The sequence below is a fragment of the Aspergillus mulundensis genome, assembly GCF_003369625.1.
Source record: "Aspergillus mulundensis strain DSM 5745 chromosome Unknown scaffold_5, whole genome shotgun sequence".
Taxonomy (NCBI): Eukaryota; Fungi; Ascomycota; class Eurotiomycetes; order Eurotiales; family Aspergillaceae; genus Aspergillus; species Aspergillus mulundensis.
Genome location: NW_020797893.1, coordinates 2,170,445 through 2,183,168, shown reverse-complemented (window position 1 = coordinate 2,183,168; position 12,724 = coordinate 2,170,445).

Genomic DNA, 12,724 nt, shown 5'->3' with positions numbered 1-12,724 from the left:
ATGTTTTTTAACACTACCCTTAAAAAAATAATATATTTTTATTTTTTAAATAGCTATAAATAGCAAGATAAGTTACTAAAGGCCCTTAAGGCTATTTATAAATTTTAAAAGTTTTTATATCTTTAGTAACTTAATTTAGCTATAATATTATAAAAATTTAGATTTATTATAATTTTTAAAAAAAAGTGCCTTTATATTAGTAAGTTTATAATTTTTCTTGTTTATATAAATAATATTATTATTATAAACCTTTTTATTAAAAAAGGCCAAGCTACTATAGCTACCTTTAAAAAAAAACTAGTAATAAAGTACAAGCTCCGGTATTTTAGTAAAGTAAAATAATTTTTAAAAATTTAAATTATTTAGGATAAAAAAAAGTATAAGGTTTGGTTATATTAAGACTTTTATATTAAAGTAATTATAAATTAATTTTATTTAAATATAATAGTTTAACCTTTAAAAATACCTTTTTTTTTAGCAAGCTTTATTTAAATTTTAGTACTACTACACCTTAATAAATTAAAAAAATAAGGTTTAAAGTTAGCTTAATTAAATATGCAAGCACGCTTACCTATTTAAATATTTTTTATATTATTAGTTAACTATTAAAATACCTGGTTAATCCAGCGGATTATTATTAATATATAATAAATTAATTTATTTTTTATTTTTATAATACATGCTTTATAGCCCTTAAATACTCTAGTTTAAATAGCTTTAAAAATAAGCTTATTTTAAAGGCATATAATTTTTATAAGGCCTACTTTAATATAACCTTTATTAATTAATTTAATTACTTTTCTAGCGCAGGCTATATTTACAAGCTATATAATAATTTAATTAAATAAAAAGCTATAAAGTAGTGCTTAGTTATAACTTTAATAATTAAAATAAAATTACTTATTTTATTTAAAATTTTTAAAGCAACTTACTAGTGGCACTAGGTTTTTAATTTAATATAATTTAATTTTTAATAYTATTTCTTAGTTTAATATAATAATAAATAAATTATTAATATTTTTACCAGCCCTAATATCTAGTATTAATTAAAATTTTAATATATTAATATTTATAACTTATAGCTTTAATAAAAAGTTTAGCATAAAAACCTTAAAATTAAATAAACTTTTATTAATTAAATAATTATAAATAACCTTACTAAGCTACTTACTAAATAATAATACTATAAATTTATTAAAATACTTAGTTTAGTGGACATTTTTAGCCTTATTTTTAGTATTTAATAGGCGTTAAGGGGGTGTGTTAGCCAAAAATAAAGTTTAATAAAGTTTTTATTTATTAATGCCTTTATATACTATGTTAGTATAAAAAAGTAAGGCGCTTAATACCTTACTATTTTAATAAAAAAATTAGGCTATTAATAAGTTTTTAAAGGCTTAAAATATTTATATAAACCCCTAGGTAGCTCTAGCTTTTAATAAATAACTTGCTTTTTTTTTATTTTTTTTATAGTATTTAATTAATAGCTTTACTAGTCAGTACGGTATACAAAGGGCCTCATACATGATCAGGCTGATGATGCTAAACCCGAGGATCATGGGGAAACGGTACGCGCCCTTGTTACCTTGCATGTGCGGTTGTAAGTCCATGCAGGCGCTGGGGGGGGGTTGTGATACCGTATCAGCACGCCCACATTCGTATCCGCCGGCTGATACATATCAAAGCTCAATACGGTATAGTCGAAAAGTCATATTTGATAATATTTAAACTATTAAAATTAATATATATTTAATAATAATACACATTATTATATAATAATTCATATTTATAATAATATATATTAGTAAGCCTACTATATATTAGTAAGCCTAATATATATTATAATATAATAATATATATTAAAAAACTTRATATTTTATAAAATTTAAAAATAATAATAAAATATTTTATAAGTCACGTGACTCCCCTAATATATATTTTATTATTATATTTACTACTAATATTAATTTAAGATATAATAGTAACTAGTTATTGTTACACACCATGGAGTTCCTCCAACTCCATGGGTGCTTAGTTATGTATTAGTTATTTCTTTAAGCTAGATAGCTTTAGCTTATTCCCGCCGCTAGGCGGAGATAATTAATTAAGCAAGTATTTATAAAAGTTTTATTTACTACTATAATATATAGTAGCACTATTTTTTAATAATTAGGGCCTTTAGTTATTTAGTATAACCTATATTTTTTATATATTACTTTTTTTTAGTACCTTGCAAGTCACGATCTTATTTAACTCCCGGCCTTTACCTTTATATTTTTTTAAGTAATTAACTTTTAAACTATAACCTAGACACCTATAAAAGCTTAATTTACCTAGTTAAATTTTTTTAAACACCCTGCTTTTTTTTTAAACCCAAACCTTGCCCTTTTACCTTTTTAACCTAAGGATATCATGTGTTAAAAACATGTTATTTATTTACCTTAACATGTTTTAAACGCGTAATATTACTTTTACTACCTGCACCTTTCCCGGCCAGATCTTTAAAATACTATACTTTAAAAGCCATATATCTCCAGCGCTTTCTTTTTTATTAATTTCTTTTTAATTTTTTTCTAAATCCCTAAGATTGCTTTTTATTTAAACTAACCTTTAATTTTTTAATAACATTATTTTTAAACCGCCGAGCAGTAGAGATTACTAGATTTTTAAAAATTAAATATAAAAACACAAAAGTATTCCCCGAAACTTTGCTACCATGCTTATAATTTTTAGTAAAAACTATTTTATAACAGGAACTTAAGCTCCACTAACCTTAAAAAAAAAACTTAATTAAGGTTTTGTTTAGTTTTATTATTAAATAATAAATATAAATAGTAAAAATTAATAAAATCCCCTTTTTTAATATTTAGTTGCTAGGCAAAATATTCTTTTTTAAAGTAGTAGTTTATTAGTTTTAAGAGAATTTAGACTACCTAAAAAAAATAAAAATTATTTTAACTAAATAATTTAGCTGGTGGCTAAAGAAGAACCTAAACTAATACTTACTTTACCTTTTAAACCTATTTACTAACTAAAGCTTAATTTTTTAAAATATCTTATAAATTACCCCTTTACTTAACTAACCTTACCTTTGGAACTTGTTTATTAACCAAAACTTTTAAAACTAAAATATTTTATTTACCCCTTTAACTTACCTAACCTTATTATAATACCAGTACCTATACCTTAAATTTTAAGTTTACTTATTAAGGTTAAGCTAGATAATTTCAAGATTAAATAACCCACTTTATTTATTAAAAACTTTTTTAAGGTTAAATAATCTACTTTACTAATTAAAAGCTTTACTTAAATAATAGCTTAAAAAAAACACGCTATATATTAATAAAAAACCTAAATAAAAAAAATTTATAGTTTTAAAGGCTAGTACTAAAAAGCTATAATAAAATAAGGCTAGTATTAAAAAGCTATAATAAAATAAAAAATTAAAATATAATTACTTTATTTAAAATAGTTTTTTTAAGTACTTTGCTAACTTTAGGTTAATTTTATTTAATAAAAACTTTTATTTTATTCCTAAGTAATTTTAAGGCTTTTTTTACCTTATTATTAATTTTAAAAATTTAATAAACCGCGTTAGAAGGCAGCAAAATAAAAAATAATAAGTAAACCTTATTAATAAATAGGCTAACTTAGGCTTTAAAAGCTATTAATTATTAATTATTTATTTATAATAAAATATTATTACCAGGTATTACTACTACGTATTATTTACTATTACTATTAATAAATAAACCCTAAAAATACCTAGGGCTATTTTTTTTTACTTTTTTTAATATTTAAGTAGTACTACCTAAAATAGCAGCACTAACTTTAGCTATTACTTAAAAATTATAATATATAATATTATTACTTACAGGCCTTATTTATAAGTAGCTAGTGCAAGTTATAACTAAAGTTTTAAAAAACTTTTTATTACTAGCCTAGCACGTAGCCTAACTAATAACTTAATAACTAGTAAATACTTTTTAGCTTATATAAAGCGCCCCTTTACCTTTTTTATTAAAAACTTTTATAGTTTAACTATACTTTTAATAAGTAAATTAGCTACTAGCTTAGCTCCGCCCCCTAGTATAATAACTATAAAACCTAAATTTAATATAATAAGTAACTTAATTAACTAACTAATTTTAATATATAATATTTTTTTAATACTAGTAAAACGCCTAAGTATTTTACTAGTAAATACTATAATATTAAAATATTTAAGTTTAGTAATAGCATGCCCTAGCTAGTTATAGCTAGTTAAAAAATAATACTTTAATATTTTATTTTTAGGCGCCTTAGTATTAATAAGCTTATTTTTAATATTTTTTACCTACTTTTATTAAAGCTTATTTTTAATATTTACTACCCGCTCTTGCTATTTTATATTAATAATAAGTAGCTTATTTTATATATTATTAATAAGTAGCCTATTTATACCTAGTTCCCAAAGTTTATAAAAATAATAATTACTTTATTAAGGCTAGTAATATAGGTTATTTTAAGCTAAATATAATTTTTAGTAATAATTTTAAAAAAATAATAAGATTATTTATATAAATATATATTTATTTTATAATTACTTGCATGTGGTCTTTTAAACACGGGATATAGCTAAAACTTTTATAATATTTAATAATTATTTTAGGGATAAAGTAGTAACTTAGTAAAATAATAAAATAAATATAATAGTAAAAATTAGGCTTATTTACTTTAATAATATTAAAGTTTAATATAAAATCCTAACTTACTATGTTTAATACTTCCTAAATTAATTTTATTAAATACTAAAAAATATAAAGTTTACTATTTTAAATATACAAGCTAATAAATCCTTATTTACTTATATTAATAATATTATATTACTATCCTAGTAATATAATAATTATAACTTTTATAATTAAATTTATATAGCTTGGCGCTATTTTAATATTACCTTAAAAAAATTAATAAATAAGCCTTGGCTATAAATATTAATTACTAAATTTATAAATACCCTAGTACACAAGTAGTTTAACTAGCGTGATAAATTTATATTACCTAAAAATACTCCCATGCCTTATAATAAATAAAACCATGTGTATAACCTTAAAAATAGCAGGTATTATAATAATTATTATAATAATATATATATTATATATTATAATTACCCCGCGCCTAGGAAAATTACTAATAATAATTAGAAATTTACGCAAGAAAATAACCTAAAATAACATAAAAAAAAAGGGAGACCTAGTGCTTTAATAATAGTAAAACTAAATATAATAATTAATTTAAACACCCTAAATATAAGAAAAACTATAAATATAATAGTAAAAATTTTAAGGGCCATGGCTAGCGCCCCAGGCGCGTACAAGTGTATTATAAAAAAGGTAAAAGTAAATTTAAAAATAGCAAAAAATTAAATTATAACTTAAATAAGGAAAATAATACTAACCATGTTAATAAATATATTAAAAAAAATATTTAATACTATATTTATAAAGCCTGGTTTCCTTTATTAAATAAGTTACATGTATATATTTATAATAAATATAATAATATTTTTATTTATTTTACTAAGTTAATTTTATATTTAATAATTAAATTTATACCTAAAATAACTATACCAGCTCCAAAAGGCCTAGAGTTTTATAACTAAAAATATATATAAATTTAATATATATTAAGTGTAAGAAAACAACTAGTATTAGTATACCTAAATATAAGGTTAATAATTACCTTAATTAATAAAAGCTTTTTAAAAAAGCACTACCCTAACATAAAAATTAAGTATTATTAGCTAATACCTATCCATGGGATTAAAAGCAAAGTTACAAGTAATACTTATATTATATTAATATTATATATTCCCGCCAGGATTAAAAATAAAAATATACTAATAATAATAAGGTATAAGGTATATTTAATAAAGGCCCTATAACCTAATATATTATTAAAAATTAATATAATTACGCTATATAAAATAGTAATTAACTTTATTAAAAAAGTTTTAATAATTATTACTTATAAAAAGGCTAAGGCGCGCTTTATAATTTTTTTAAAAAAATATTATTAAAAATAGCTAAGACTTATTTTTATAAAAAAAATAGTTATACTAGCCTGCTTCTTGCTAGTAATTTTAGTAAAATTAAAGGGTTTTTTACTAAAAAATAAAAACTATATTTTTAACCCTAAATAATATAAAAAGATATTACTATTTACCCATGTAGTAAATGCCTTTTTTACGCATGTATTAGTAATAAATTTTTTAAAAATACTTATTATATTATAGCGCCACGCCTGCTTAAAGTAATTAGTAAAAATAAATAAAGCCAAGGTTTTTATAGCTAAAAAACTACTTTAATAAAACTTGCGGTAATTCCTTTTAAATTTATAAAAAATAAAGTAAAAAAGCTCCTAAAAAGCCTAAAATTAAATAAGTAAAATTACTTTATTATAATAAGCAATGCAAAGCTATAAAAAATCCTTTTTAATAGTATTATAATTTATAAAAAAAAAGTTAGCTAATATTTTTAGAATATTATAACTTGTTATTTTAATATATAAAAAAAAACTATTTTATATAAATTCCCCAAGAGCTTTAAATAAAAATTAAAATAAAATATAACTAGCACGCTTTAATTAAAGGCTAAGCCTGTATTTACCCGCTAGGCTAGAAAAACTAAAAAAAAGTTAATAAAGTGTTTAATAAGCTATATAAAAAAAATATACTAGGCTAAATTATTCACCCCTTCTAGTATCCCTGTTTTTATAATATATTAATAACTAATAAAAATAGTATTAAGGAATAAAAAGCCCGACTAGTACTAGATATATATATATTAAATACTTAAATAATTTAAGATATTTATTTAAGCCTAATAATAGCTAATATAATTACGCGACTTTAAAAATATTAATTTATTATAATTTTTAATATAATATTATTTTTTTACTAATAAAAAATATATTCTAATAATTAGTAGTACTTAAAAGTAATATTATATAAGGGCTAAAAATAACTACTAATTTACCTAATAAGATTTATAAATTTAATTATATATATATAGCGGATAATAAACCTGCTGTTTTAAAAATATAAAAAATTTTATAAAACTTATATAAATAATAACATAATCTACTTGCAGGATTTTAAAAGGTATAAAAACTAGCTAAATATAATATTACACTAGTATAATAATTTATATATTAACCTAAACCTTAAAAAGGTATTTATTAATTTTTTTTAATAACTTTTCTAAAATAATAAGTCTTTACTTTTAGCCTAATAGTAATAAAGGACCGTTTAAAAGTGCTAAAAAAATTAAAATTTTTTAAAATACTTATGAATTTATTAACCTACTTAAAAATAATTAATTACCTTAAATTTTATATCCTATAGTTTATGGCTAAAAAGGCCCCTTTATAAGCTAAAAAAACTACTTTATTTAAAAAATTTTACTTAAAAAAAGCGCGGCTAAAATAAAATTTAGTAATAAATAATATATCTTAAAACTAATAATAAAAAAGCTAAAGATATTTTAAACTTTTTAATAAAAATAAATATTAATAATACTAATTTACTATAACCCTAATAAATAGCTAGGCATTAATTCTAACTTTTTTAAAAAAAAGGCTATAAAAAATCCACCTTTTATTTAAAATATAATAATATAGGTAATATATTATTTAAGCTAGATTATAACCCTTTTGTGCACGGGTTATTAAAATTTAAAGTAATATAATTTATTTTATTTTTTAATAAGTTATTATATAGTGCTAAAACGCGCTACTAGCCTATTAAATTAAAGCTTTTTAAAATTATTTAAATAGTAAGAAAAACCAGGTACTTAATTAAAGTATTTAAATTAAAAGTGTTTTTTTAAACTAACCACGCTTTAAATATAAATATTATTAAATAAAAATTACTTTATACCTTAAGTTTAGTAAAAGCTAATCTTTACCTAACGCTTGCTTTAATATATTTTTAATAATTTAATATTTAGTGGTTTTACAAGCCTAAAAAATATATATTATTTTAAATATTTTATTTTAACTACTTTTCTTTACGCAAGATTAGCCTAAAAAATTTTTAGTAACAGCCTTTTATATAGAGCTGTTTGTTAAAAAGGTTTTAATATTTAAGTTATTAAAAAAATTTATTAAAAAGCTTAGGAGCGGGTATAAAAAAAATAAATATTAATTTTAAGTTTTTAAAACTTTTAAAAAAAACTTTTAAAAACTAGTTATTATTCCCCTACCTTATAAATAGTATAATAATATTTTATACTTCTTGCTAAAAAAATATTTAGTAATTCCTAAAGCTTTAATAAAAAAAATAATTAAACTAGCTTATAATTAGCACGGGTATTTTAAAACTAATAGTATAATTATAAATATAAAAGGCCTAACCTTTCCTAACTAAAGAAAAAGGATAAAAACATATATTTATTATTATATTAAGTACTATAAAAAAAGCACAAGGTAATATAAACCTTATAAAGCACTCGCCCTAATTTTATTTTTACTAGTTTTTTTATATATTAATAATAAATATTATACTAGCACTGCTAAAAACAGGCTAGTATAATATTTTAATAAATATAATATATAAATTTACCAAGTATATAATAATAATTCCTGGTAAGAATACCTATATAATAAAAAAACTAGTTTAATACCCTATTAAAATACCTAGTATTAGGTAACTAGGAATTACTAATAATAATTATTTTAAATAAAGATTTAAAGTTTTTAGTAAATTTATAGCATAAATTTTTAGCAAGCTAGGGGTTAAAAATAAGTATTTAATTACTTATTATACTTAGTGCGATGGCTAGTTAAAATAAATAAACTAAAAAATTAAGATATACCTATGGTATGTAATTATAAGCCTAAAAAGTATTAAAAACTAGCTAAAAGTATTACCCTAAATATAGGTATTTTTTAATACTTATAAAAACTTATTAATATAAAAATCCCCTTATAAACTAATATATAATATAAAGCCATGTTTAATATTATTACTTAGGCTAAAATAAAACCCTACTATACTAGTATAAATTTTTATTATATAAAAAAAAGTATAAAAAGCTTTAAAATTAATATAATTTTTACTAAAATATTATTTTAAGAAGTAGCACAAGCTAATTAATTTTTAAAAAAATAAAAAGGTAATACTACGCCTATATTAAGGGTATAAAGTAAAAGTAATTTTAAAAAAAATTAGAAAATTAGTACGCGGGCCCTTTTAAGGTACTAGTAAAAGTAAATTTACTTACTTATAAACTAAATTTCCCTTTAAAATAATAAATTTATTTAGTAATTAGTATTACGCACCTTAAAAAAATAAAACAAAAAAATAACCCCTTTAGGTAAATAATTAATAATCTAAAGCTAGTAAAAGCTAAAAAAATAATATATAATTATTATATAAAATTAACCGCTTAATTAATAAAAGGCTTAATAAAAATAAAAACTATAAATACCTAGTTAGGTAAAAAAATTACTTTAATATAAAGAACCTTTAGTACCCTAAGTAATATTTTAAAAACGCCCGCAAGCTAGTGGAGAGGTATAATAAGAATTACCTAAAAAAAATACATTTTATAAGCAAAGATTATTAAAAAAAAAAGAAAAACAAGGCCTAATTTTTATTTTACTTTACTTTTATTAGCCTAATCCTTACCTTACTTTGCTCTTATTAGCGTTCTTTTTACTTTGATACTATTTTTACCTTTAACTTGCTTTATTTCTTAAGCACCTTTACCTTACTTTCTTGTACACCTTATTTTCCCTATTTAATTACTTACTTTATATTATTATTCCTTAATTCTTTCACTTCTTTTTGCCTGTCTTCCTACTTTTTTATATTCTTATTCCTACTAACCTATCCGCCTTTTAAACCTTACCTTACTTTACCTCTTACTTTTACCTCCTTACTTAATTTTTATCTTACTTTATTAATAAGCTTTTTCTTAAAGTTTATTTATATCTTTTTTTTTTGCTTACTTTTATTTTTACCCCTTTGTATTAATAAGCCTTTTAAAATTTTTTACCTTGCTTTTTTTTAAGTTATTTAAGCTAAAATCTCTTACTATTTATATTTTTAAGCTTTGGGCTTTACCTTATACTTTAGGCTTTATTAATAAGCTTTTTAAAATTTCTTGCCTTGCACTAATATTTAAAATCTTTTGCCTTTTTTTTTTATTAATATTAAGATTTATTATCTTTTTTTATATTTTTTTTAAAGTTTATATTAAATTATCTTTAATAACATAGTAAATTTTTTATATTTCTTTACTTTATAAAGATTTCCTACTATTTTTATTAAAGTCTCTCCCCTTAAGATTTACATTAAATTTTTACCAAGACCCCACCATCTTTATTAATATATTAAATTTTTTATATTTCTTTACTTTACTAAGATCTCCTACCAGGAGTTTTTTTTCTTAAGGTTTATATTAAATTTTTACTAAAACCTAGAGTTTTTTCTTAAGATTTTTAGTGTTATTTAATATTTTTTTTTACCTTATAACTTTTAAATAACTCCTAAGTCTAAGGATTTCCTTAAATAACTTTTTATTTAAAAGTGTAATAAAGTTAGTTTTATAGCTAAAAGCTCACGGTGTAGCATTATAAAAAAGTAATATAAGTTATTAAAAAACTTTAATTTAAATATTTTAATTAAAGAATTTAAAGTTATTAATAATAAAAAGTGAATAAGGATTTATAACTATAAGGTATTATTAAGGCTAAATAAAAACCTTATATATTTTTTTAATAAAAAAATAGGGAAAATGGACGCAAAAATAATAAAAAAATATTATAAAATAATAAAAAAGTATAATATAAAATTATTTTATTTTTTTTTAAAAATATTAAAGTTAGTATTAACTAAACTAATATACTTTTACCTAATAATTATTTAGTAGTGCTAAAATAGTAGCTAGGTAAAAAACTTATAATAATAATTAAAATACTAGTTTTTAAACTTAGCCTTAATTTTAAAAAAAAAATAAATTTCTAGCCACGGGGAACACGCCCGTGACTTATAGGCTTAAAATAAAAGTTAATTAAATTATTTAAAGGTTAATACTTAATAATAATATTAACCTAAATTACCCTAGTATAAGGTGGCTTAATAGCTACTAAATAAAATTAGGTTATTTATAAAAGTTACTACTAAAAGTAAAAGCTTATAAGCAAGAATTAATTAAAAAGGTTAAAATTTTTTAATTTAATTTCTTATTTTACCACGCAAAAATACAAGGCTAAAAGTAAAAATTATTTAAAAAAATTTAAAAACTTTACCTTAAGTTATTAAAAAAGCACTAATATATAGCAAAGTTTTTTATAAAGTATAAAGCCTGGGCTAAAAAAATAAATTAAAAAAATTAAAATAAAAATATTTATAACTAGTTAATAAATAGCTAGTTAAAGCTAAAGCATGGTAAAATTAAGTATAATATTTAAAATAAAAAGCTTAAAGCAGCCCTAAAAATAATCACGGAACTTAATAAACTATTATAGGTTATTTAAGGTATTAAAAACTAAATTACTAAGCTAAAGGCTAATAAGCCTTTTTAAAAAAAAACACTGTAATATAGCTACCTCTAGCTTAAAATTCTTAATTAAAAATACTAAGCCTAATAATTTAATTTTCTTAACTACTACCGCGAAACCCTTTGTTAATATAGATTCCTTAATTATTAAGAATACTAAGCCTAATAATTTAACCTTAAATTTTTTAACTGCTACCGCGAAACCCTCTGGAAAAATAGTAACTTTTAAACCTAATAATCTAATCTTAAAGTCCCTAACTACTACCACGAAACCCTTTATTAATATAGATTTTTTAACTACACCTATAATAACAAATTTTTTAACTGCACTTATAACGCTGGCAATTTTTAAGCCTAATAATAAAGGTAAAAAACTTAAACGCCATATATCCCCAAAGCCTCCTTTTTTACTAAAAAGCGTAGAAATAAAGGAATTAAAATTTTAGCTAGCTATAATAAAGGCAGTAATTACCCTGCTTTTACTAAAGTCTGCTAAAATTAAATAACTAAGAAAGAAATTAGAAATTAAGAAGCTAAAGCTCCCCGCTTTAGTTCCCTAAAAAAAATAAGCTAGCTTATAAACGCCTAGCCGCCCTAAAAAAAATTAAAAAAAAAGAGTATAGTACAAGCAAGCACGGTGTACTAGCTCTGGAAAAATAACAAAAATTCCTGATTTATTTTAGTTGCTTGCTACCTATACTTTTTTATATTATTACCTCTTGCTTTACTATTTTAATAAAAAGGCTTTTACTTTTCCTGCTACTTTTACTTTTCCTGCTATTACCTTTTATTATTATAATAAAAAAGTTTTTAATTTTTTTTAATATTTATTTTTTTTTTCTTCGAGCCACAACATTTTTTTTTAAATTTAAAATATTTTTTTTTATGGCTGGTATATATTACACACCATGGAGCTTTTTTAACTCCATGGGTGCTTAATTATGTATTAGTTATTTTTTTAAGCTAAATAGCTTTAGCTTATTCCCGCTGCTAGGCGGAGATAATTAATCAAGCAAGCATTTATAAAAGTTCCATTCACTGCCATAACAGTTATATAATATTTATTATTATTTATTTATTTAATTTAATAGTAAATCACGTGCTTTAACTAATAAATAAATTAATTATTTTAACCTATAAAGGGGATCGAACCCCTAGCTTATTTAAATTATATA